The sequence below is a fragment of the Bos mutus genome, chromosome 10 (genome assembly GCF_027580195.1).
Source record: "Bos mutus isolate GX-2022 chromosome 10, NWIPB_WYAK_1.1, whole genome shotgun sequence".
Classification (NCBI taxonomy): domain Eukaryota; kingdom Metazoa; phylum Chordata; class Mammalia; order Artiodactyla; family Bovidae; genus Bos; species Bos mutus.
This window is the reverse complement of record NC_091626.1, coordinates 29,572,268-29,598,864: the sequence shown is the minus strand read 5'-3', so window position 1 is coordinate 29,598,864 and position 26,597 is coordinate 29,572,268. Positions and strand designations below refer to the sequence as shown.

At 38.8% G+C, this 26,597-nt stretch overlaps 1 protein-coding gene across 5 annotated transcripts in view; it reads left to right on the top strand.

Moving 5' to 3' along the window:
• The first annotated feature begins 7,825 nt into the window (after positions 1 to 7,825).
• PALS1 (protein associated with LIN7 1, MAGUK p55 family member) overlaps positions 7,826 to 26,597 on the top strand; it is a 78,508-nt gene continuing 59,736 nt past the window's right edge. For 2 of the 5 annotated variants that reach the window (XM_070377676.1, XM_070377673.1), the window contains exon 1: positions 7,826 to 7,960. The gene's annotated coding sequence lies outside the window, so the exon portion shown is untranslated. Of the gene's footprint in view, positions 7,961 to 8,069; positions 8,494 to 8,966; positions 8,986 to 26,597 lie in introns of those variants that run through there. The other 3 variants (XM_070377674.1, XM_070377677.1, XM_070377675.1) reach the window with 3 other exon arrangements.

Below are 26,597 nucleotides of genomic sequence, written 5' to 3'. Positions count from 1 at the left end.
CTGATGCTCCTCCCTTCAAGAAATGTGCCTTTGGGGCCCTTGCCTTGGATGTAGGCGGAACTTACTGGTTTGCTTCAGTGGATAAAGTGCACTGGGGGTGGTGTGGTTTTGAAGGCTAGGTCATTAAAAAGGCCCTGCAGTTTCTATGTTGGTTGTTTCTCTCTTGGATTGCTTATTCTGGGAGAGGTCAGCTGTCATGTCCTAAGGAAAAGTCCACATGGCCAGAAACTGAGGCCCCTAGCTGATAGCTACCTGAGGAATATTCCTGAAAGCACTTCCTCCTGTCCAACTCACTTCAGATGACCACAGGCCCAGATGACATCTTCTGGAGACCCCCATCCAGAGCCACCCAGCTGAGTGGAGCTCCTGCTTTCTTAACCCTCAGCAACGGGCATTAGGGGACTTCCCTGGTGGTCCAATGGCTAAGACTCTGAGTTACCAATGCAGGGGGCTCCGGTTCCATTCATGATCAGGAAACTAGATCTCACATACCACAACCAAGAGTTCCCACACTGCAACAAAAATCGAAGATCCCTTGGACTGAAACTAAGACCCCGTGAAATAAAATATTTTTAAAAAAAACATAAATTTACATTTGTGTGCAATTTTGCATCACAAAATCTCAATTACCCTAATTCTACTATAAGAAGAGCTTGTCCTTCTGGGTATATTTTATATAAGAACTTCTAGATGTTTTTTGAAATCTGTTAATATATTTTGGATACCCTTTGAAACAGCTCAATGTTCTCATTAAAGCTAATACAAATGTAAACGGAACAATAATTTTCCTAACATAGCATAAAGGAAAGGTAATTATTAATGTTCTGATGCTTTACAAGGAGCTGGCTCTTTTTACTGCTAAACACAATTGTGCTAAAAGATGATTTTCAAGGAATAATTGTTCAACTGTGTGTGTGTATGTTAGTCACTTAGTCGTATCCAACTCTCTGGACACCATGGACTGTAGTCCACCAGCTCCTCTGTCCATGGGATTCTCCAGGTAAGAATACTGGAGTGGATTGCAATTTCCTTCTCCAGCAGATCTTCCTGACCCAGGGATCAAACCCAGGTCTCCTGCACTGCAGGCAGATTCTTTACCATCTGAGCTATAGTTGAGTAATGGCTTTGACTTCTAGGTTACCAGATAAGAAGAAACAGGAAACCCTCAGTTTCCGCATACTTTCAAGAGTCTTTAAACTTTGGTTTGTGTATTACAAATTAAATTTAAGTACCAAAGAAAAAATCAACAGTTCACACATTTCACCATGATCCTAGGTGTATTCATCTCCTATTATAGACTTAAAAGAAAAAACAAAATCAGCACATTTGTATTCTTGTTACCAAAGTGTTCTCAGTTCTTCTGTGCCCCAAATCAATATCATAAGGCTTGGGACACTCCTGTTTGCTATTCCAGCCTCTTGCATTTGCTTCAAGTGTTATCCAGGGGCTGTGAGACCTGAAAGCTCTCAGTCTAAGTACTTGGTTAGTCAGGCCCTGGGACTAGCTTCACGCTGCTTACTTTTACTTGATTTAAAGCAGTTTATCTTCTCAATATGGTTTGAAATTTTCTTCTAAAAAATACTCTGGAAAGTGGCCCTAAAGTGTTCTCTGTGGTACTCCAGATCTCTTATTCAACCCAACACATTTTTAAAAATTTAGTTGAGGGCCAATGCATATTCTGTTTCCCCTGGAGTATACCACATGTGAAAGTTAGGACTTTTCCAGGAGAAAGAAGCTTATAGAGTCCCAGGTATCTGTTTCCACTGAGTTTTTGCAAAATCCTAATTAGAATTATCTCCTATATGTGATCTGCTATTTCCATCAGAAATCCCTTCCTCATGATAAGACTTCTCTACCCTATCTCATGGCACAGGTATGTTTGCTCTGAACTGACATATCCACTAAAGGGTCACACAAAATAAACCCTTATAATCTGTTAGGTGTTAGAAACAAGATATCTAAACTTGTCAGAGACATAAAAGTTCAGAAGTAAAAGTTAAGTGCAACAAAATAGTTATATTTGTTACTACTTTCAAAGGAACTTTTTGTTTTCTAATTCTCAGTCCTGTTAATCAGATGAGGATTTATTGCAGCAACTGGAATGACCCATGAAGCATAGGAAGGAGGTGGTGAAGAACAAATAGTTTTCTCTTTTGTGTTTGTTATACTATCTCCCTCCCTCAATACACAGTACTATCTAAGAGCAAAAACAATCATGTTTAGGCAGAAATTATTCTTAAGATGGGCTAGTCATAGGCCAAAATTAGACAAAGCTTAAGTTTTTCTTTGATCCTTTTATCATTCCTATTCCACATACTCACATCTGTTTCATTCATTCATTCATAAAATATCTGCCAAGTACTGTCTATGTATTCCCCTGGAGTAGGAAATGGCAACCCATTCCAGTATTCTTGTCTGGAGAATTCCATGGACAGTGGAGCCTGGAGGGCTATAGTCCAAGTGGTTGCAAAGAGTCAGACATGACTGAGCGACTATGCACGCATGCACACGTCCACATCTTAGGTACTGTTTAAGATACTGAGGAATCTAAAAATAAGTAGTGGTGAATAAAATAAAGTCCTTGCCATTACATTAAAAATAACAAATATGCAACATATCAGATGGTGAATAAATACAGTGAAAAATAAAGTTGGGGAGAAGGGATAAGGAGTGATGGAAGGTGGGGCGTGAGAGATGTTCTAGATTTTATCTAGAATAAGACAGGCCTCCCTGATAAGATAACATTTGAAATGAGACCTAAAGGAAGTGAGGGGAGAGTAAGCATATGGATACTGGATGTTTCAGGCATAAGAAAAAGCAAAGGCAGAGGCTCTGAGGCAGAAGCTGTTGGACTCTGTCAGGAGCAACAAAGATGCTAGCATAGCTAGCTAGTGGGAAATGAGAAGGAAAAGAGTAGTAAAAGTTGAGGTCAGGGAGATCATGACAGGCTGCAAGAGACTGAGCAGAGCAGTGACTTGATCTCACTTTTATTTTAGCAGGATCCCTGTGGTTGCAGTAACCAGAAAAGAAATACGGGTGGGAAGAGCATACTGCAGTCATTCAGGCAACAGATGATGATGTCCTGGAGTAGGGTGGGAGCAGTGGAGTTGGTGAGAAGTGGTTAGAGAATGGAAACATTGTGAAGGCAGAAATAAAAGAATCTCCTAATGGATTGAATGTGCAGTGGGAAAGCAAGCCTCAACAACTGGAAGAGTGGCATTACCATATCCTGAAATGCATAAAACTGGACGAAAATGAAAAGTTTGACGTATTAAATTTGTAATGCTCCCTAGAAATTCAGGAGAAGGAGGTAGCAACCCACTCCAGTATTCTTGCCAGAGAATCCTGTGGTCAGAGGAGCCTGTTGGGCTACTGCTGTCCATGGGGTCGCACAGAGTCAGACACGACTGAAGCGACTTAGCATGCATGCATGCATTGGAGAAGGAAATGGCAACCCACTCTAGTATTCTTGCCTGGAGAATTCCGGGGACAGAGGAGCCTGGCGGGCTGCCATCTATGGGGTCACACAGAGTCGGACACGACTGAAGCGACTTAGCAGCAGCAGCTAGAAATTCAAATAGAGATGTTGAGTGAGCAGTTGAATAGATGATTCTAAAGTTTAGGATAGAAGTTCAGGCTAGAGATAAACTTTGGGTTTATAGTGTAAAGGTGGAATTTAAAGCCACTGAGACTAGAGGAAATCATGCTGGGATGAGTGATAAAGAACATGATGATAAGAATATTTCACTCTGTTAATGCACATAGTGGTGGACACTGTTCTAAGCACTTGACATAGACATTTCATTTAGTCTTTATAACCACTGGAAATAGCTACTTTTATTATCCTCAATTTATAGATGAGGAAACCGAATCTTGGCGACACTAAGTGACTTTCTTATGATCAAACACCTAGTAAGTGATAGGGCTGTCTGTTCAAACCTAGGCAGAAAGAAAAGTAAACTATTGTACATGAGAGCCCTGAGACACTTCAGCTTTTAGCATTCAGGGGGATATAAAAAAGAACTAGCAGAGGAGACTGAGCAGGAGGATCCAGTGGGTAGGAAAAGAAGGTAGAATGGTACTTCTATTGTCCAAAGGACAAAAGGAGAAAATGCTCATGGGGGTCAAATGCTGCTGGTGGCTCCAGGAAGATGAGGACAGAACACTGACCTTGGCATTTACAAAAGTGGCTCTTTACAAGGCTGCTTTGAAACAGCGGTGGAGTTAAATCAGAGTGGTAGTGGGGGAGTTAAATCTCTCACAGTCAGAGAGGGTGTGAGAGAAGACATATGAGGCGTTAGGGTTCAGCTCTTTGGAGTTCAGCACAGATACCACTCCAGATCCAGTCATAGGTATTCACACATGGATATGAATCAAAGTGACTGGTGAGATGAACACATTAAAAAAATAGAGATTTGATTGGGAGCTTGGTAAGAAAAAGATACGGGTAACATTATAGTCCTTTTCAAGGAGAACAAACTTGATTTCCTTTCGCTTGGCATTCAGTCTTGGACCTTCCTTTGTTAAATAAGCTCCAAATTTGCTTACATCCTCCCTCCAAAATAAAAACTCTCCTGGGTCATGTTTTATTTCCTCACATCCTCAGCCTGGTACAGAACCAGCAAAAAAGGGTACAAATAAAAGTGTGATAGATCCTAACATCCTAAATATTGAATATCCTACCCTGAAGTTATTGTAGACTACTTGCTGTTCCCATAAAAAAGCCCATATTTGTCTCTGTGGACTGCACTCAGTCATTCAAATTGATTAAAATTTTATATCTATCTTTTAAAAGCCATATGTGAGGTCTTTTCCTATTATTGTGGGTGTTTTCATAGTAGTTTACTCTCCATCCCTATGGTCCCCTCACCCCCACCATTAGAAGTTAGTAAAGCTTCTCTTAGCATAAGACTACCTTCTCAAAGTCCTCAGAGCACCTTATTTCCATACTTTCCCTTGTATTTTACCTATGCGAACGTGTCTTAGCTTGTCTGTTCTCTTACCTTTTTATAGTCCAGGACAGGGACTGTCACCTGTTTTGATTCCCTACAGCCCAGTGCTTAGCACAGAGGGAGTAAGTACTCAATGTATGTATCTTAAATTAATGAGTGAATATGAAAGTTGATTGAGTTGAATTAATACTGATCTATACTGAATAATACCAAAGCTAAATGCAGACAGTGAGACTGCCCATTTCACATGGCAACAACCTCATAGTGTTCCTAGCTTAAGGTCATAATATTTCTAGCTAAGTTTATGAAAGGTTAAGAAGTACAGGACTATAAAATATCAAAATTATAACAACTAAGCCCAATTAAATTAGAAGTCTATGGTTTGTTGGTTTGCTTTCTGGGGTTTTTTTGCACTTAAGATATTTTTAGATATTTGTTGAATAATTAATATGCCTACTAATTTGTTGTTTCATAACTTCTCACATCTGAATCAGTGAGTATTCTTTTAACTTACATTATTTCTGATCACCTGGTTCATACAATTATGAAGTGATCAGGCTATTAATTCAGTTATGAAAATTCAGATTTCACTGGTACACAGAGGTGATAAAACCAAAGGGATATAATAACCTTCGTTAAGAATTTCATATCTAATGGTTAATGGTAGAATCTTGAAAACTGAGATTTCAGACTTCTTGCAAATATCTGAAATGCAATATTAATATATTTCCCCAAAACCTTTAATGACATAAAATAGCACAATACTTTATTACATTAACATGTAATAGAAGCTGTTGTCAGATGATGGGTTGAGCAGATGCCAAAATGAGGAAGGAGGAAGGGTATTTACTATGATCACTCTCCATGTTACACTTGATTTTACAGTTTGGCTTTCATTACTCATCCAAAGGACTTAGTTACAAATTTGCCAGGGTGATTCAGGGGGTGAACTGCTTTGTGACAAGGATAGACAATTCTTCTGACTGGAGCTTAAACCACAAATTGCCCATTTTATTCTATTTTGGGATGAATATTATATTTTTTCAACTGCTGATGCTATCCATGTTAGATTCCATATAAGAAGGAGACTTCCGGAATCTTAAACCTAGAAAGATAAAAAAGTAGTTAACTTGTTGATTTACACACGAGAAAACTGAGGCCAGGGAAACTTGTCAGGCATCCAAATCACAGAACTAGTTAACATCAAAGCTGAAACTCAAATCCAGGCACCCTGCCTCCAGTTTCTATACTTCCCATTCTTTGAGCTGTCCTTCATTTGCACATAAGACAAGTAATTTGAGTGACTTGGGGATTCTGGGAATGGCTCTATTCACCAGAAAATAAACTTTTTATTTGCCATAGGTTCTACCCTCTTTGAAGATGAAAATACCTTTAGAAAGTAAAAATAATAATTAACGTTTATATAGCACTTCACAAAGGAATGTCCACATATTTTGAGGCCGGTAGCTGCTATCTCAAAGATAGTTGTCAGCATTTTACTGGGATAAGATCCTGTGACAGAGGAGTCTAAACATCTGTGGAAGCGAGGGTTCATTTGGGTGGGGTCTTTTGCAAAACTGCTTGAGGCCAAGCAACTGGAAGGGATGGGTAAAGAGAGACTACTTTCTAAGGAGGCCATTTCTTTGAAAAGCTACATCAGTGATTCTAACTGGTGGTGAGTTTGTCCCCCAGAACATCTTTGACAACGTCTAGAGACATCTCTGATGGTCACAAATAGGGGTAGTGGTGGTGTTGGTATCTAGGGGGTAAGAGACCAGGGGGGATGCTGCTACACATCCTAGATTGCACAGAAAGAAAGTGAAGTCACTCAATTGTGTCCGACTCTTTGCGACCCCATGGACTGTAGCCCACCAGGCTTCTCCGTCTATGGGATTTTCCAGGCAAGAATACTGGAGTGGGTTGCACAGGACAGCCCCCAAAGAATTATTTGGCCCAAACATCAATACCGCTAAAGTTGAGAAACCCCGAGCTAAAAGGAAAACAAACAAAAACTCATCGAGGAACTAAAGGAAGTTTCTTGAATTATTACTTATTTCCGTATTTAACAACTTAGAAAAGGAAATCGATCTCTTCTCACACACATTTTTTCTTTCCTTTCCTTTCTGGATATGGCTAACAGTTTCCAGGGAATCTTGAAGACTGTTCATGTGGATTTCCTTGCACTGGATGTGGGTTGGCCCAGGTACTTGAGTTTTGTGCAACAGCTGTGGCCCTCTTCTGTGGCATCCTTCCTGTCTGGTTTTCAGAATTCGGTCCTAGCTGCTGGCTTTGTGAAGTCTTCCATGGTAGCAGAGAATTCTTTCGTGGGACACCACACGCATCCAGGTGTTCGGGTATGCCATGGTTCTTTTTTACACAAATGTTAGATTGTGTGACGTGCTTCACAGGACATGACGAGTAGCCTCAAGGGAAACCAGATTTTCTTCAGCAGCTGACGGACATTCGGGGAGATAAGAAAGGTCTGTAGACCGTGAGCCCGCCCACTGCGTCTTAGCGAAACCTCACGTCCTCACATAACCTGGCCAGTGAGCTCAAGCCAAAAGCAGTTCCCCAGCGCCTGAAAGCCCGAAACACTTCGCGTTTTCCACTTGAGGCGCGCGAGTGCGCGCGCGGCCGGCCCCTCAGGAGCTGCAGAGCGGACCAATGAGAGGGCCCGTTCTCCGCGCCGGCTCGGGATTGGGCGAATCGCGCGAGCCTCTCTGCCAAACAGCGGGCAGGCGTGCAGAGGAGCGGCTGGGATAGGCGCGCCCACTGCGCCAGAGTCCCGGGAGCGCGTGCGCGGTCTTGCGCGGTCTCGAGGTGGAGTCACTGGCGGCGACGGCGGCGACTGGGGGTGGGGCGGGGGCGGGGATTTAAGATTGTGAGGTAGGGAATCGCGAGTTTCTGGATTCTTTATCCGGTATTTTAAGTGCCGCTGGGAAGCTGTCGTTTCTGCAGTGTTTAGAGGAGGCCGGGGCGGGAGGAGCGGCGGCCGCCGTGGCGCGGAGGTAAGAGGCTGACCGGCGGCGGCTCGGTGTGGCGGTCTTAATCAACAGGTCCACGCGAGCGGCTGGGGGAGGCACGGCCGCGCTCACCCCCCCCCACGCGCGGGCCAGGGCGGGACCCCGGGCTGCTTCGCGGGCTGCTCCAGGCAGCGGGAGCCCGGCCGGCAGCGGAGGGTGTTAGCTCAACCTTTGTCCCTCGGAGGAACGCTGCCTGGCGGTGCCCGCTCCCTCTGCCTTGGCTAACGACCCACCACGGCGGGTCTCCTGCCCGCCCGGCCCGAGGTGCAGGGAGGCGCCTGCCCTCTGCGCCCGCGCCTCGGGGTTCGCAACTCTCCGGACTCGCTCCAGGCCGGGTCCGGGATCTTGGCGGGGCGAAGAACACGGAACACTTTCCTCTGGTAGACGGAATGTAGTCGTCGTTTCTCTGCCTGACTCAGCTGCTGGTATTCGGCTCCTCGCTGCAGTCTTGAAACAAACAGTTCTTACTTCCTCGCAACCATTTTTAAAGAAAAGCCTAATCCCGTTCATGGTTTCTGGTAATTTAAGTTTTCAGATTGAAGTTGGAAGCTTGTAAATTGTTGTCAGCTGCGTTTAACGAGAGAGTTTAAACAATCTTGGGTGCAAATTATGTAACTTCCTAATGATAATAACTCACCTTCTGTCTAGTTGATTGACATACTGTAAGATGTTCAGAATTTAGGTTTCCGTCGAAAGGTTTTTCTTGGCAGTTGACGTTCAAATTAAAATCTCATACCTAGGAGGTTTTTAGAAGTAGTACATAGTGTGTGTTTTTGTCTCCGTTCTCGTTTAGAATTGTGAAAATTTAGATTTGGCAAGCCCTTGGAACAAACGTTTTGAAATTTCGATTTTAATGACAAGGTGAAAGGTGTTAATATTTGTGTTTTTTTAAAGTGTTACGTGTTAATGATAGTGTTCTAGTTATGCTTTTGGATTATACCAGAAATTAATAACCTAATAAATTCTTCAATAGGAACAAGTGGCATGCTGGTTATTGGTGTCTTTGAAGTGTAAGTATTGGGATAATGAAATTGTTAAATAAGCTCTTTTGGATAGTAGACTACTATTTACTAGATTTCTGTAGATTTGCATGTTACAGGTTTTAAAAGGCTTTTTATACTATTGTAGCAAGCAGAAGCTATTACAGTGTAGGAACTCTGTAGATGAAACAGGCAAAAAAAATACAGAAAGAAATTCATGATTTTATCTTTGTTAAAGTCAAGTAAACTTGCCATGTAGTTCAATGACTTCTGGCCACACAGACTTGAAGTTGAGAAGATTGACTCATTAATATTAACGTATTTTAGAATGATAAACTACAAAAGGATATGCAAATTTTACTTGAGGGTTGCCCAAGGTAGTAGTAGAACTTTCCCTCGTAGCTCTATCGGTAAAGAATCTGCCTGGAGTGCAGGAGACCTGGGTTTGATTCCTGGGTCGGGAAGATCCTCTACCCACTCCAGTATTCTTGCCTGGAGAATCCCGGGAACTCTGCCTGGCAGGCTACAGTCCATGGGATCGCAAGAGCTGGACACGACTTAGTGACTATACCACCACCACCAAGTTAGTAGGGTGAGTTTAGAAGTTTATATGCTCTTTCTGAATGATTATTATATGATTAAAAAGCTCATCACAGACATAGAAGAAATTTGGCCCTTTTTTGGTATCAGTATCCTTGTTGAGTTGGAAATAATCTTTAGTCTTTGTATAGTCTAACCTCTTCATTTTCCAAGAAAAAGAAAGTGAGGTATGTAGATAGATTAGTTAGCAGCAGAGTTGGAACTAAATGCTAAAATGCTTGCCTTATGATAAGTTAAACTCTTCTGAAAAATCATATATGGAGCCAGCAGAGTTGAATTTTTTCCCTCATGCATTTTTTCTTTTTCTTTTTAAAATAACCACTAACCACAATTAATTCATTCCTTGACTGAAGGATTATTCTCAGTTTTTCAGTATTTCAGACAATGTTTAGTGAACATCCGTATGTGTATCTCCTTGAACACATTTGTAAAGTTTTCTCTGGAATGAATTCCTGGGCCATAGGTTGATGTGCATTTTCAACTTTGCCAGCTGCCAAATAATACTCTAAAGTTGTAACAATTTACAGACCTGCCAACAGTATATGAGTCACCCTTATACATTATCCACGTTTAGAATTGCCAGATTGGCATCAGATTTTTTAATTTGTGCCAGTTTGATGGGTGAGAAATGATATAATTATTTTCCTTCTCTAACAAAGGTTTTAACTTTATTTTTAATTTTGGTGAAGTGAAATTAACTCTTTTTGTTGTACAGTTATTTTGACAGATACATAGAGCTATGCAACTACCAAAATTGAGACACCCAGTAACAGTTCAGCCCCTGAAATTCCCTTGAGCTGCTCTTTTATAGTCTTTAACTGCTGGCAACTGATGTTGATTATTGTCTTTCCTTGTAATTTGTCTTTTCTAGAATATCAGGTAATGGAATTATATAGTGTTTAGCCTTTTGAGTCTGGTTTCTTTAATTTAGTGTAATACTTTGGAGTGTTTCTTGATGTTGAGTGTGTTAGCAATTCTTTATGTTGCTGAATGTAGTATTCCAGTGTATGGATGCATCACGATTTATCCATCTACCAGTTGAAAGACATTTGAGTTTTTTGTTTGAACTATGAATAAAGCTGCTATAAATCTTTGTTAGCAAGTTTTTATGTGAACACAAGCCTTCATTTCTCTTGGATAAGCACCTCCAAGTGAAATTTCTGGGTCATGTGGGAAGTGTATGTTTAACTTTAAAAATATGTGTTAGGTAGAATAGTGGCCCAAGATGTTCTGCTCCTTGGAAACTGTGAATAAACTAGATTACATGACAAAAGTGAATTAAAGTTGTAGGTGGAATTAATCAACTGACTTTAAAATAGAGTTTATCCTGAGGTTATCCAGGTGCTGTGCCTAGAGTATCACAAAGGTTCTTAAAAGGGGAAGAGAAGGTAGAAAGATGTAACAGTGGGAGCAGGGACAGAGAGATGCAGAGTTCTCGGTTTTGAGGTTGGAGAATTTGGGGCATAAGCTAAGAAATATGGTCTCTTGATAAGGCCAGGAAATGGATTAATCTTTAGACCTCATGGAAAAGAATGGAGTTCTGCCAACAACTTGATTTTCACCCAGAGAGACCTGTGTCAGATATTTAACCTACAGAACTGTAAAATAATAAGTTTATGTTGTTTTAAGCCACTAAATCTGTGGCAACTTGTCACAGTAGTGTAGGAAACTATACACTCAAAAATACATTTTCCAAAGAGGCTGAATTATATTCTCAGTGGTGGTGTATGAGTATTCTAATTCCTTTATGTCCTCATCAACACTTGGTATGATCACTCTTTTTAATTTTAGTCATTGTAATAGGTATATATATATATATATAGCAGTATTTCATTGTGGTTTTTATTTGAATTTTTCTCGTGAATATTGATGATGAGCATCACTTCAGTGCTTACTTGCCATCTGCATATCTTTGATGAAGTGTCCAAGTTTCAAATCTTTTTCCATTTTTAAATTGAATTTTCTTATTGTCTGATTTTTTTCTAGTCCTTTGTCAGATATGTGGTTTGCAGAGATTTTCTTCGAGTCTGTGGCCTGCCTTTTCCTTCCTTCTCAGCTGTGTCTTTTGAAGTACAGAAGTTTTAAATTTTGATTAAGTGCAAAGTATCAATATTTTCTTTTATGAGTCTTAGTTTTGGTATAGTATATAAGAACTCTTTGCCAAACCAAGATCACAAAGATTTTCTCCTATGTCATCTTCTATAAATTATATATTTTACCTTTCGATCTGTGTTATACTTTTGAGTTACTTTTTGTGTACAGCTGTAAGTTGAGTTTCACCTATTTGTCCAGTTGTTCCATGTCTGTTTGTTAAAAAGACTATTCTCCATTGAATTGTCTTTGTTTCTTGGTCAAAAACCATTCGACTACATTTGTGTGGGTTTCTTTCTAGCCTCCTCTGTGTTCCATTGTTGTATTTGGCTTTTTTTTCCCACCAGTATCACAGTGTCTTGATTAATATAGGTTTAAAATTAAGTCTTGAAATCAGGTAATGTGAATTCTCCAACTTTTTTTTTTTTTTTTTCAAAATTGTTTTGGCTATTTTAGTACTTTTGCCTAAATTTTATAATCAGCTTATTGCTATAAATATATATAAATTCCATGAACTTCCAGATGTTCAAGCTGGGTTTTAGAAAAGGCAGAGGAACCAGAGATCAAATTGCCAACATTCGCTGGATCATGGAAAAAGCAAGAGAGTTCCAGAAAAACATCTATTTCTGCTTTCTTGACTATGCCAAAGCCTTTGACTGTGTGGATCACAATAAACTGTGGAAAATTCGGAAAGAGATGGGAATACCAGACCACCTGACCTGCCTCTTGAGAAACCTGTATGCGGGTCAGGAAGCAACAGTTAGAACTGGACATGGAACAACAGACTGGTTCCAAATAGGGAAAGGAGTATGTCAAGGCTGTGTGTTGTCACTCTGCATATTTAACATATGTAGAGTACATCATGAGAAACGCTGGGCTGGATGAAGCACAAGCTGGAATGAAGATTGCTAGGAGAAACATCAATAACCTCAGATATGGAGATGATACCACTCTTATGGCAGAAAGTGAAGAAGAACTAAAGAGCCTCTTGATGAAAGTGAGAGAGGAGAGTGAAAAAGTTGGCTTAAAACTCAGCATTCACAAAACTAAGATCATGGCATCTGGTCCCATCATTTCATGGCAAATAGGTGGGGAAACAGTGTCAGACTTTATTTTTGTGGGCACCAAAATCACTGCAGATGGTGATTGCAGCCATGAAATTAAAAGATGCTTGCTCCTTGGAAGAAAAGTTATGACCAACCTAGACAGCATATTAAAAAGCAGAGATACTGCTTTGCCAACAAAGGTCCATCTAGTCAAAGCTATGGTTTTTCCAGTAGTCATGTATGGATGTGAGAGTTGGATCATAAAGAAAACTGAGTGCCAGAGAGTTGATGCTTTGGAACTGTGGTGTTCGAAAAGACTCTTGAGAGTCCATTGGACTGCAAGGAGATCCAACCAATCCATCCTAAAGGAAATCAGTCCTGAATACTCATTGGAAGGACTGATGCTGAAGCTGAAACTCCGATTCCTTGGCCACCTGATGCGAAGAGCTCACTCATTTGAAAAGACCCTGATGCTGGGAAAGACTGAAGGCGAGAGAAGGGGACAACAGAGGATGAGATGATTGGATGGCATCACTGACTCAATGGACATGAGTCTGAGTAAACTCTGGGAGTTGGTGATGGACAGGGAGGCCTGGCGTGCTGCAGTCCATGGGGTCACAAAGAGTCGGACATGACTGAGTGACTGAACTGAACTGAGGATTTTGAAGTTGTTGTAGATTAATTTGATAATTGACGTCTTAACAAAATAGAGTTTTCCAATCTATGAACATGATGTTTCTCTCTATTTAGGTCTTTTATTTATTTCATGAATGTTTCATAGTTTTCAACATGTAGATCCTGCAAATGTTTTATTAGTTCTCTACCTAAGTATTTCAGTTTTTTAGTTCTAATGCAAATGTCATTTTTAAAACCTTGTCTTTCCAGTTGACCATTGCTAGTATGTGAAATGCAATCAATTTTTATATGTTGCTTTTGTATTTTGAGTTTTTATTAAACTCATTTATAATTTCTAGGAGCTTTTTCCTGTAGATATTTTGGAATTTGTCTAAGGAGGCAGTCATGTCATTTATGAATAGAGAAACCTACCTACCTTTCCTGTATGTCTTTTTTTTCTTGACTTTGTGCAGCATCTAGGACTTCCAATAGGGTTGAAAGGGAACGTCCTTGCCTTGTTCACAATCTTAGAGCATTCAGTCTCACCTTCAAAGTATAATGCTAGATGTAAGTCATTTTGTAGATTCTATAAATCATATTAAGGAAATTTCCTTCTGTTTTGAGGTTGCTGAGAGTTTGAGGGGGGTTGTTTGCGTTTTTAATCATGAATAGATGTTGAATTTTGTCATACCTTTCTGCATCTATTGAGGTGACCATTTGAATTTTTAAAATCTGTTAATACAGTGAATTACACTGATTAATTTTTCAATGTTGACGTGGCCTTGTGTGTTTCTGGGAATAACTCCAGAGTTGTTGCAAACTAAATAATTTTGGGTTATTTTCCTTTGATAGTGACATTTTTCTTAAAAAGGAAACTGAATATAGGATTTTTTGAAAGTGTTTATAAAGTCATCAAAGTCAAGGTATTCATTAACAGTTGTGTACGTTTCATATGTTGTAGGACTTCTTGATCTATCTATACTGGAGTTTATAGACTGTACTTTACCGCTATGGGACTCCTGTTTCAGATTGCTAAATGAAGAAAGAAAATGTTTGTAACACTGTAATCAAGCATTTCCTCACGCTGGCTTAATTTAAGCAAATTGTTTAAGTGATAGTGAAGTATATTTTGAATGAAGATAAAATGATTTAATTGGGAGATTTTTTACTTGGAATGAAAGCAATGGGAATGTCACATACCACGGGGGGTGGCGGGGGTGGAGAAAGCTCCTTCAACACAAGAAAATCAACTAGACCCTTGAGTAATCACATAAATGTTTGGTTTGATCCAAGTGTAAGGAATTCAGTGAATGTATTAAAAAGTGTGAAGTGAAGTATAAACTACTTGAAATGCCAGGCTCTGTTTTGCTATACTGAAGATGTTCTTCATGAAAAAATGTGGGTACATAGTAAAAAGGTACATGTTTATTAAATATGTTTTAATATGGTGAATTGTGAAGTTTTTCCTCCATCACTTTCTACTACAGAAGACACTTTAATTGTTAAGAATAAGGTTTCATGGGGAATTCCCTGGCAGGCTCGGACTCTGCACTCCCCCTGCAGGAGCAGGCACAGGTTCCATCCCTGGTGGGAGTACTGAGATTCAAAACCTTACCACCTTCCCTTCAAAACAAATAACAAGGGTTCAGTTACTTCATAATCAAGCTATTTAATTTTATCACTTTTATAAATTTGAGCTTATTAGGCTTTAAACATAAAGTTTCAAGCAATTTCTCTCATGTAATTTTGAAGTTCCTTCTTTCTTAATAGTTGTCTCAAAGAAGCTAAACATTGAAGTTTTGAGGCCTCTGAGGTTCTTTGCATTTTTGATACTTTAAGGCAGGGGTTGGCAAATTTCTATAAAAGGCCAGGTAGTAACTACTGTAAGCTTTGCAGATTGTCCCAGTTCTGTTGCAGGTGTCCAGCTCTGCTGTACAGTGCAAAGATGGCCAAATGAATCTGTGTTCCAGCAAAACTTTGTTTACAAAAACAAGGTATGCCTTATTTGGCCTGTGGACTTAGTTTGCCTATTTTGATTTTGGGCAAAAGTCAGCAGGAAAAATGAAAATAATTACAGTAATGTAGCAGAAAGACTTTAAGATCAGCTGAGTTGGAAGGTTATTCAGTGCTGTAATTCGCAGCCACGCCTTCATTTTCCTTATCTTTAACAGGTGGCCATCTAGGAAGATGACTGAAAAAGATAAGATAGGGTATGGAAGGTACTGAACAAAATATTCTGACATGTAGCAGATACTTAATAAGATTTGCTCCCACCACCACGCCATTTTATGTTATTTTACAGTGTGTAGTTGTCCAAATATTAGAAATTATGGTTGTATTTATATTTCTAGCTAAATTATCTTTTGAATTATGCTTATTGGACATGTAAGTTGTAACTGTTTGGCTTCACAGTAGTATCAGAAACTTCACATGAAAAAATTGAGAGTTTGTGTTAAAATATAATTTCTTGTTTTGAGAATTTTACATTGTCACAAAAAATGTTTGATAATGTCACTTAAAATGCCTTATTTTGATAGGACCTAAGAAGTAGGTTTTCTGTATTTTGAGTGCTTCAGAAGTGCCTGTAAGATTGTATATATTTAAATTAATTGACTGACTCCTGTGAGTGAACTGAACTGGGTGCTCTGCTAGGATTTGGTTGTACTTTAAAAGTACTTAAATTTAGGTGCTCATTTTTGTTTAATGTTTGGGACATAAGGGATGCTTCAGAAAGTTTTTCTTTCTTTCTGAATTTCTGTCCAGATAGAGCTGAATTTGAAATTTTAACTCCCCTCGCTCCTCCAAAAAAAAAAAAAAAAAAAAAATGTCAGTGCTTTTTGGCAGATCAGAGGCAGAGATGCCACATACCTGGCTGTTGGGTTAATTTTGCGCCAGTAGTTAGTGGCAGAACTGGGGTTGGATCTCACGTACCAGATGGGGTATCTTTTTAGTACTCATTTCATTGCTCTGTTGTGTGGCTTGTTAGCTCTGTTATTACCTGTCTCTGGACTCCCCAGAGATTGTTTTCTTGTCCCATGTTCTCCATTTTTCCCTTCAAGCTTAAGCAGAAGCTGTTGCAAAGTCTTATCAGATTTTACTAAGAAAATTTTATATTATTGTTTAATCACAGTTATAGCTTAGAATGCAATTGTATTATACTTAGTGTGAAAGAAAAGTTTGTTTTTAAGCAGATTTTTTAAATTCAGCTTTACATTGATTATATTATCTGTATGATACTTATGTATGAGTTGGTTTTTCTTTGGTTTACAAGTGATCATTATAACTAGTTTATTCAGAAGATTAAACGTAAATTCTGAATATTTATAATGTGGAGACTTTGGGTGGGATATAAGGAAGTATTAGATGAAGTCACTGCCCTCAAAGGCCTGGCTTTGAAGTAAGTATGGATGGTCCCTTAGAGACTAAGTTGGATTAAGAGAATTTATTAGTTGTTTGAAATGGACAGAATCACAGAATTGCTTAAATAATATGCAAATAAATTGTAAGGTTCCTTTTATAGTGTTGCAGACTTATAATTTTTAAAAATTATATATCAAGGTTTATTTAACTGTGTTACTGTTGGTGAGTTGTTTCTAACTTTTGGTTATTATGAGTAAACGTTACCATGAATGTTCCTGTAACTTTAGTTTATGAAAGTGCATGTGACCACATGTTTGTCTGGGGCTCTGTTCTCTAGTATAGTGGCCACCAGCCACATGTGACTGTTTAAATTTCGATTAACTAAAATTAAGAATTCAGTTCTTCAGTTACCCATGCCACATTTCAAGTGCTTGTTAGCTGTATATGGCCAGTGTGGCTGTGTTAGTACCGCACAATGCAGATACAGAACATTTTCATTATTGTATATAACCATCAGGGCATTCAAGGAAATTGTATCGTGAATCCCAGAGTTAACCTCTGGCCAGGTGATTTATCTGAGGACTATACAAATAAGCAAATAAGCTACAGACGTTTTTCAAAATAATGATTCACTTACAAGTAATCAGTAGATACCTAAGAGTTTATGAAAGGAAATTTGGTGGTTCTTTGTAGGCATCTTAAAGGGACAGTGTTCTTTTTACATTTTAATCTTTTATACTTTATTTCTTACCCTTACACTTTCTGCCTTATCCTTTTATTTCAGTTTTATAGTGAGAATAGTATTTAATTTGGCTGAATCACAGTACTTTTTTCTTTTCCCTAACCCTACCCAGAACTGTATCCTCTGCCCCATCTCTTAGTTTGTCATCCTTTGTATGTAGTTCTAAACATTAACAACTTTGTGACCAAATAGAGGCTCAGAGAGATTATTTTATCCTGATTCCTGTTGTAACTGATAGCAGGTATTTGAACTCAGTTTATTTTTCTCCAAAGCCCTTGGGTTTTTCTACTTTGTATTTTAGCCTGCTTTTAGATTTACCAGGTTTAACACTGTCTTTTTGGTAAGAATCTTTTTTTAGGAAAGACATCTTTAATTTAGTATTTAAATTGTATTTGAATTAAAGTGAAGATCTTTGAACCTGTAAATTGTAAGCTCCTTAAGGGTAGGGGCTACGTCTTTTTATTTTAATATCTCTCTGCTTAATATGGCACATGGTAGATGGATTGGAGAAGGTGGTGGCACTCCACCCCAGCACTTTTGCCTGGAAAATCCCACGGACAGAGGAGCCTGGTGGGCTGCAGTCCATGGGGTCGCGAAGAGTCGGACAGGACTGAGCAACTTCACTTTCACTTTTCACTTTGACGCATTGGAGAAGGAAATGGCAACCCACTCCAGTGTTCTTGCCTGGAGAATCCCAGGGACGGTGGAGCCTGGTGGGCTGCCGTCTATGGGGTCGCACAGAGTCGGACACGATTGAAGCGACTTAGCAGATGGATGTTATCAATTTGCACTTTTTAATCATTTACTTATTAAACCTTAGCCTTACTTGTAAGTTTCATCCCAGAGACTGTTCTAACCTAGTTACCTCCTGTAGCCTGAGAGAATTTGAGATGCCATTTATTTGGTGTTGACCATAAATGTGTTTATTGATGGATGGGGGGGATTGTCTAATTAGCTTTCTTTACAAATATTAAATGTGAATGGATGAATTATGGGCTTTTATGATAGAGATCATAGTTACAAACCTTGCACCAATTAAGTACTCATACTGTGGAATCAGATTGGTGCTTCTTGACTTGTGTGTGACTCTGGGCAGGTTAACCTGTGAAAATCTGATTGCTTCTCTGCAGAATGGGGCTTGTACTTGTGCCTGATTCAGAGGTTGTAGGGCTGTCTGAGGAGGCCTTACAAATAGCTGTAAAAAAAAGGGAAGCTAAAAGCTAAGGAGAAAAGGAAAGATATACCCATTTGAACACAGAGTTCCAAAGAATAGCAAGGAGAGATAAGAAAGCCTTCCTCAGCAATCAATGCAAAGAAACAGAATGGGAAAGAGTAGAGATCTCTTCAAGAAAATTAGAGATACCAAGGGAACATTTCATGCAAAGATGGGCTCAATAAAGGACAGAAATGGTAGGGACCTAACAGAAGCAGAAGATATTAAGAAGAGGTGGCAAGAATACACAGAAGAACTGTACAAAAAAGAACTTCATGACCCAGATAATCACAATGGTATAATCACTCACCTAGAGCCAGACATCCTGGAATGTGAAGTCAAGTGGACCTTAGAAAGCATCACTATGAACAAAGCTAGTGGAGGTGATGGAATTCCAGTTGAGCTATTTCAAATCCCGGAAGATGATGCTGTGAAAGTGCCGCGCTCGATATGCCAGCAAATTTGGAAAACTCAGCAGTGGCCATAGGACTGGAAAAGGTCAGTTTTCATTCCAGTCCCAAAGAAAGACAGTGCCAAAGAATGCTCAAACTACCGCACAATTGCACTCATCTCACATGCTAGCAAAGTAATGCTCAAAATTCTCCAAGCCAGGCTTCAGCAATACGTGAGCCATGAACTTCCTGATGTTCAAGCTGGTTTTAGAAAAGGCAGAGGAACCAGAGATCAAATTGCCAACATCCGCTGGATCATGGAAAAAGCAAGAGAGTTCCAGAAAAACATCTATTTCTGCTTTCTTGACTATGCCAGAGCCTTTGACTATGTGGATCACAAGAAACTGTGGAAAATTCGGAAAGAGATGGGAATACCAGACCACCTGACCTGCCTCTTGAGAGACCTGTATGTGGGTCAGGAAGCAACAGTTAGAACTGGACATGGAACAACAGACTGGCTGCAAATAGGAAAAGGAGTATGTCAAGGCTGTATATTGTCACCCTGCTTCTTTAACTTATGTGCAGAGTACATCATGAGAAATGCTGGGCTGGAAGAAGCACAAGCTGGAATGAAGATTGCCGGGAGAAATATCAAAAACCTCAGATATGCAGATGATAGCCCCCTTATGGCAGAAAGTGAAGAAGAACTAAAAAGCCTCTTGATGAAAGTGAAAGAGGAGAGTGAAAAAGTTGGCTTAAAGCTCAACATTCAGAAAACGAAGATCATGGCATCTGGTCTCATCACTTCATGGCAAATAAATGGGGAAACAGTGGAAACAGTCTCAGACTTTATTTTTTTGGGCTCCAAAATCACTGAAGATGGTGATTGCAGCCATGGAATTAAAAGACGCTTACTCCTTGGAAGGAAAGTTATGACCAACCTAGATAGCATATTCAAAAGCAGAGACATTACTTTGCCAACAAAGGTCCGTCTAATCAAGGCTATGGTTTTTCTAGTGGTCATGTATGGATGTGAGAACTGGACTATAAAGAAAGCTGAATGCCAAACAATTGATGCTTTTGAACTGTGGTGTTGAAGACTCTTAAGAGTCCCTTGGACCGCCAGGCGATCCAACCAGTCCATCCTAAAGGAGACCAGTCTGGGTGTTCGTTGGAAGGACTGATATTGAAGCTGAAACTCCAATACTTCGGCCACCTGATGCAAAGAGCTGACTCATTTGACAAGACCCCGATGCTGGGAAAAATTGAGGGCAGGAGGAGAAGGGGACGACAGAGGATGAGATGGCTGGATGGCATCACTGACTCAATCTACATGGGTTTGGGTGGACTCTGGGAGTTGGTGATGGACAGGGAGGCCTGGCGTGCTGTGGTTCATGGGATCAAAAAGAGTCGGACACGACTGAGCGACTGAAATGAACTGAGGGAAGGAAAAACCTTTTTCTCTTTCCTCCTAGGTTCTTTGTCTGGGGCTCTGCAAATTAAACTGACAAAAGACAGAGTAACAGAAGAAATGGTTTGTCACTTATGCATATGGAGGGCTACAGAGGAAAGAATTGGAGACCATAGAAGCAGTGAATCTGAGCGATAAATTGTGGAATAGAGACAAGACAAAGGAAAGAGGCTTTTTAGGGCCTGCAAATTGTGGGAATAAATATGTGGGAGCAACTAGTGAATATAAAGATTATTTTAGTCAGGTTTGTTATACAGATTTATGTCTGTGTCATCTGCATTGATAAGAGTCAACTCTGAGGATTGAGTTCTCTTTCTGGTACTTTAGAAATGAAAATTCATGTTACCTTTAAAAAGGAAAATTTATGCCCTGCTTTTTAAGTCTGATAGGGGAAGGCAGTTTTTTTCTGTTGTATGCTGTTTTTTAATTGCCTTATCTCAAAATAACCCTTTTGCCAAAATGTCAGCTTTTGAAGTGGAATATTCAGATTCCCTCAGAGTCTTATTTTGAGGATTAGTTGAAATGATGTATCAAGAATGATTAGCATAGTACCTGGTATATATATTAAGCACTTAATAAATTCTTATCCATAAATAAGAGAAAAAATACAAACCTGTTTTATGATACTTACATGGACTATCAATGAACTATTGTTTTCATAAATATATTTTGAATAGTTGGTGTGATTATCAATAATTTGATTAAGCAGTTTTGTAGGAATTTTGTGAATTGGTTATCATAGACTGAGTCAGTGATGGTTAATTGTAATTTTGTGTTGAAGTAAAGCTTCTGTCATCTCTGAAATAACAGTGAAAGCCAGTGGGGGGAAAACAGTTTGCTCTATTTATAAACAGCTTACGTATGTAGTGAGATCAAGTTCTGCTCAGCATTACTAGTTTCTCTTACTGACTCTCAAACATCAATCCAAGGGTATTTTTCACTAGGTCATTTTTATTACACTTTAAAATAGGCTTAAAAAGCATAGTTTTTAGAGTTGAGCTTCATTATGGGGATTTAAAATTTTATGTTTAGAAACCATCTGTTTAATTTTACTCATGTTAGAGTGCTTGAATTAGTGTTTTGTTTACTCTTTTTCCTTTTGTGTAATGGAAGCCTTTCATATATGTCTTGGGTCTTACATTCTTTCCCATTTATACAAGTTTTCTTAGGATGCTCTTCCATAGGTAATTCCTGTAGCGTTTTCTGCAGTTGTAGTGCAGCACTTACCAAATAGCATTGAAGTTCTGTAGAGGTTTTGTTTGTTTGCTTGTATACTTATACTTGTTTTTCACACTAGAATTTAAGTTTCCTAAGAATTTGGACACTCTGCCTTAGCAATCTTCTTGCCAGTGACTATCCCAAGTTTTTGTACCAAATGAGTACTTACATTGTTGAATGGATGAATAGTTTAGTAACCTTTTATAACTAAGATTTCTGTACAGTAATCTTCCAGATTGACCTTTCATTCTTATTTCTTATAATGTCCTCATTATGTTTTACTGCCTTCTAAACTGATCAAAATCAGAACATGACTCATATTCTCAGTCAGCAGTTCTGTAGTGCTAAAAGTTCAGTGGATTCTAAACTTGGTGACATTTGTATCCTCATCAGTCTTCTTCCTTCTCAAATTCGCCTTTCCTGTTTTGATAACATAACGTCTGGTCCTGAAAGTATTCTCTATGGATTATTAATTTTAGTCAGTTTTTTTGTTCTGATAATTCTGAACTGATTATTTGGTATTCCTTCAGTGACAATGCAGATTTTTTTTTAATTGCCTATTGAATTGCATACCAATAAACCGTCTAGGTAGGGATAATCATCTACTAATTTGCTGACCTTTGGAGTCTTTTTTTTTCCTCTAGTAAACTATAAATCACTTGAAGTCAAAAGTTGATGTATCTTAACAATGCACTTTTAGAGACCTGCAGCTTGTGATACATGGGTTTCAGGGAAGGAAACTGCCTAAAAGGATTGACAACCTAAGATTAAAGGGAAAGGAGAAAATCTTTATAAAATAGGGATACAAATAGGCATCTAGAAGGCAAAATATTAACCCTGTAAGTTTGGAAATTAGGATTCTTAGAGTTTGAGATTGTGTATTATTAACACGATGAAAGATGAACTTGACTTACTATATTATAAAGTGTTAGTAGTCTGTTTTGGAATTTTTCTTTAAACTAACGCTGTTGCTCCTTTGGTAAACTGGTTTCCTCTCATTTTTAAATTACAGATGTAATGTATTCCTTTTTGTGTGGTAGAAGACATCCTGACTTCTGAAGAGTTTTAATGATTGCTTAAGTGATTTATTTATAAATTCTTATTGTTGAATTGTTTATAAACTTGTTTAGGATCTTAGGGATAATATTTTGATTCCTTCTATTTGCCTAATTGTTCTAGAACTCTTGAAAGGGCTTTGGTGCTTCTGCTAATGTTTTGTACTTTAAGAAGGTAGTTGTAATTTTAAAAGTCACTACTTTTTCTTTCAAAAAGTATTATCTATGTGGTTTTCCCCCCCTCAAATTATAAAAGTAACACATTTTTTGTCAGTTTTTTGTAAGGTGTCCAAATTGTGCAGGAAGTAAAACCTGATAAATAAGTTATCCTTATTTTTCAGAGATACTAAGTGAAAACAATATTCCGTATATTTTTCTGGATTTTTTGTGAATAACTTTAAAAATGTTTTTATGTGCATTTATAAAAATGGGATGATATGTATGTGTGTGTTTGTCGCTCAGTCGTGCCTGACTCTTTGCAGCCCCACGGACTGTAGCCCCCTAGGCTCTTCTGTCTGTGGGATTTTCTAGGCAAAATACTGTTGAGTTGGTTGCCATTTCCTTCTCCAGGGGATCTTCCCAGCCCAGGGATCAAACCTGGGTCTCCTGCATTGCAGGCAGATTCATTGCAGGCAGATTCTTTACCATCTGAGCCACCAGGGAAGCCCCTGGGTAATATGCAAGTACCATTAATTAATTCACTTGCTTTTTTTGTTCCATGTCAGTTCATATAGGGCTTTATGCTCTAGTAGGAGCCTAGTGGGTTGCCGTCTCTGGGGTCACACAGAGTCGGATACAACTGAAGTGACTTAGCAGCAGCAGCAGCAGCAGCTACATTAAAAAAATTTGAAATAAGCAGGTGACATTCTTTTTTTCTTCCATTTTTTTTTTTTTTTTTTCTTTTTCTTTTTTTGCCACACTGTGCAGCTTGCATGATCTCAGTTCCTTCACCAGCGATTGAACCTGGGCCAGGCAGTTAACACCTGGAATTCTAACCATTAGACCACCAGTGGACTCTCTTAATAGTATATTCTGTTTAACACAATGTCTAAAAAATTACCATTTCTGCATGTATTAAATGCAAAAAATAATGAAATGTTTTGTATTCATTTTTCCCCCATGAAAGTGTGTGAAATTTGTTAGTCACTAGGTTGTGTCCAGCTCTTTGCTCCAGTGTCCAGCTCAGCCCACAAGGCTCCTCTGTCCATGGAATTCTCCAGGCAAGAATATGGGAGTGGGTGGCCATTCCCTTCTCCAGGGGATCTTTCCAGCCCAGGGACCGAACCTGGGTCTTCCTGCCTTGCAGTCAGGTTCTTTACCATTTGAGCCACCAGGGATGCCCATTTTTCCCCCCGTGCTGAATCTTTAAAATCTAGTGTATATTTTATGCTGATGACACATCTCAATTGGAATGATAGACTTTCATTGGAAATACTTAATATATATTTAGATTTTTAAAATTTTACAGTTGAAAAAGAGTAACATACCCAAATTGTTCCTAACATACTATATAGGATAAATTTCCAGAAAAGGAATTGTTAGTGAAGGTTTATTTAAAATTTTTGGTATTTGTTGTTTGTTCAGTTGCTCAATCATGTCTGACTCTTTGTGACCCCATAGACTGCAGCACGCCAGGCTTCCTTGTCCTTCACTATCTGCCGGAGCTTGCTCAAATTCATGTCCATTGAGTCAGTGATACCATCCAGCCATCTCATCCTCTGTCATCCCCTTCTCCTCCTGCCTTCAATCTTTCCCAGAGTCAGGGTGTTTTCTAATGAGTCGACTCCTGGCATCAGGTGGCCAAAGTATTAAAGCTTCAGCTTCAGCATCAGTCCTTCCAATGAATACTCAGGGTTGATTTCCTTTAGAATTGACTCCTTGCAGTCCAAGGGACTCTGAAGAGTCTTCTCCAACACCACAGTTCAAAAGCATCAATTCTTCGGTGCTCAGCCTTCTTTATGGTCCAACTCTCACATCCGTACATGACAACTGGAAAAACTACAGCTTTGACTGTGTGGAGCTTTGTCGGCAAAGTGATTTGTCTCCTTTTTAATACACTGTCTAGGTGTGTCATAGTTTTCTTCCAAGGAGCAAGCGTCTTTTAATTTCATGGCTGCAGTCACCATCTGCAGTGATTTTGGAGCCCAAGAAAATAAAGTCTGTCACTGTTTCCATTGTTTCCCCATCCATTTACCAAGAAGTGATGGTACCAAATGACATACAACAGTGAAGTTAAATGAAGCAGTCAAGTAAGAAAAGATGAATTTTTCATAATCATGTTTTAAAGGTAAAAGAATAATGTAAATGTGATTTTTTTTTTCAAAGGAAGCCTGTAGTCAGTATGGTATTGTTTTACAGAGACAATTAACCTAGCACTACGGAGCCACATGAAGGTTCACTTCTCTGGCTTTTAGTTCTGTTCTGTAACTTTTAGCCCTGAAACTTAGCTTACAGTGCTTGCATGTCTTCTGGAAAATGGGGATATCTGACCTGCTCACCTTTCAGGGCACCTGTTGAGATCAAATGAAATAATGTGCTTGAATTACTATAAAAACTGAAAAGCTCTACAAATTGTAAGATGTGAATATGTAAATCACTTACAAATTTTCATTTCTAGCCTTTGAATCCCTGTCTAGCAGTTAACAGCAAGACAGAATTCCCACTCTAAATGCAATACTTCTAAAATGCAATTTATTGTCTTTCCAGTTCTCCCCTCTCCTTTTTTTCCATGGGAGAAAAACCTTATTCTCTGAATTTTCCTATTTTAAGGTCCTGTAATTTCTGCCAGGTTCAGCTATCATGCTCACTATTACAGAATTGTATTTAGTTCCTGGTCTCCAAAGCCAGTCAGATCATCCTTTATTATAAGCATTGTTTGAAATTATCCCTTTTCCTTCTGCTATTTCCTTTATCCTCCCATGCATAAAGTATTAAAACATTGTCTCTATTGACTGCTCTACTTACCTTTCTCTTAATCAGCTGGTTACAGTGTATAAAAAAGATTTTAACTTTCTGAAAACTTCTTTGTTTCCCATTCTTTTTAAATTCTGAAACCAATAGTTTCCCATTCCTTGCAGGAGAAAATTCCAGCTAAGTTTAGTTTGCATTTGGAGTCTATTCTGGCTTTATCTTCTATCTCTTACACTGGCTCTGTTCCTTATCAGAGACTGTTCTTGTTCTCCCAGCAAGGCCGTAAATATTCTTGATTGGTAGCAATATTACTAAAAAGCCACATTGCAAGTAATTTTATCCCACAAGTTGAAAAATCCATTCCTAGTCAGTTTGAAAATGTTATGTTATCTTTTGTTCTAGTTCCTTTTTTCAGATACTTTACTAACCTTTTGGATGCATTTAATCTTTCATTACCAAGTAGTTGAAGGTGATAATGGGGCAGTTCAAGTAACCAACCATTTGATATCTTTGATACTGTTTGGCTTTTAACCAGTTCTTTCTATGAGTCTGTGGTCTTAAATATCTCCTAAGACCTTCAATCTTATGTTTGATATAAGCAAATGGAGAATTTTCCCACTGGGGGGAAAAGTAAAAACTGTAATACTTTTCACTTAAGAATATTACATGATATATAGGGAGCTTAGTATTGTCTGGTTTAAAAAAAATGATTTCTTATTCCTCCACCAGTTCTTAATATTGCAAGATATTAACGGGCTATGAATATGAAGTCTTGCCTCTTCCGCCATATTCACCTCTCGCCTACTAGACTACCACTTCTTCAAGCATCTCAACAACTTTTTCCAGTAAAAACTCTTCCACAACCAGCAGGAGGCAGAAAATGCTTTCTGAGAGTTCATCGAATCCCGAAGCATGGATTTTTACACTAC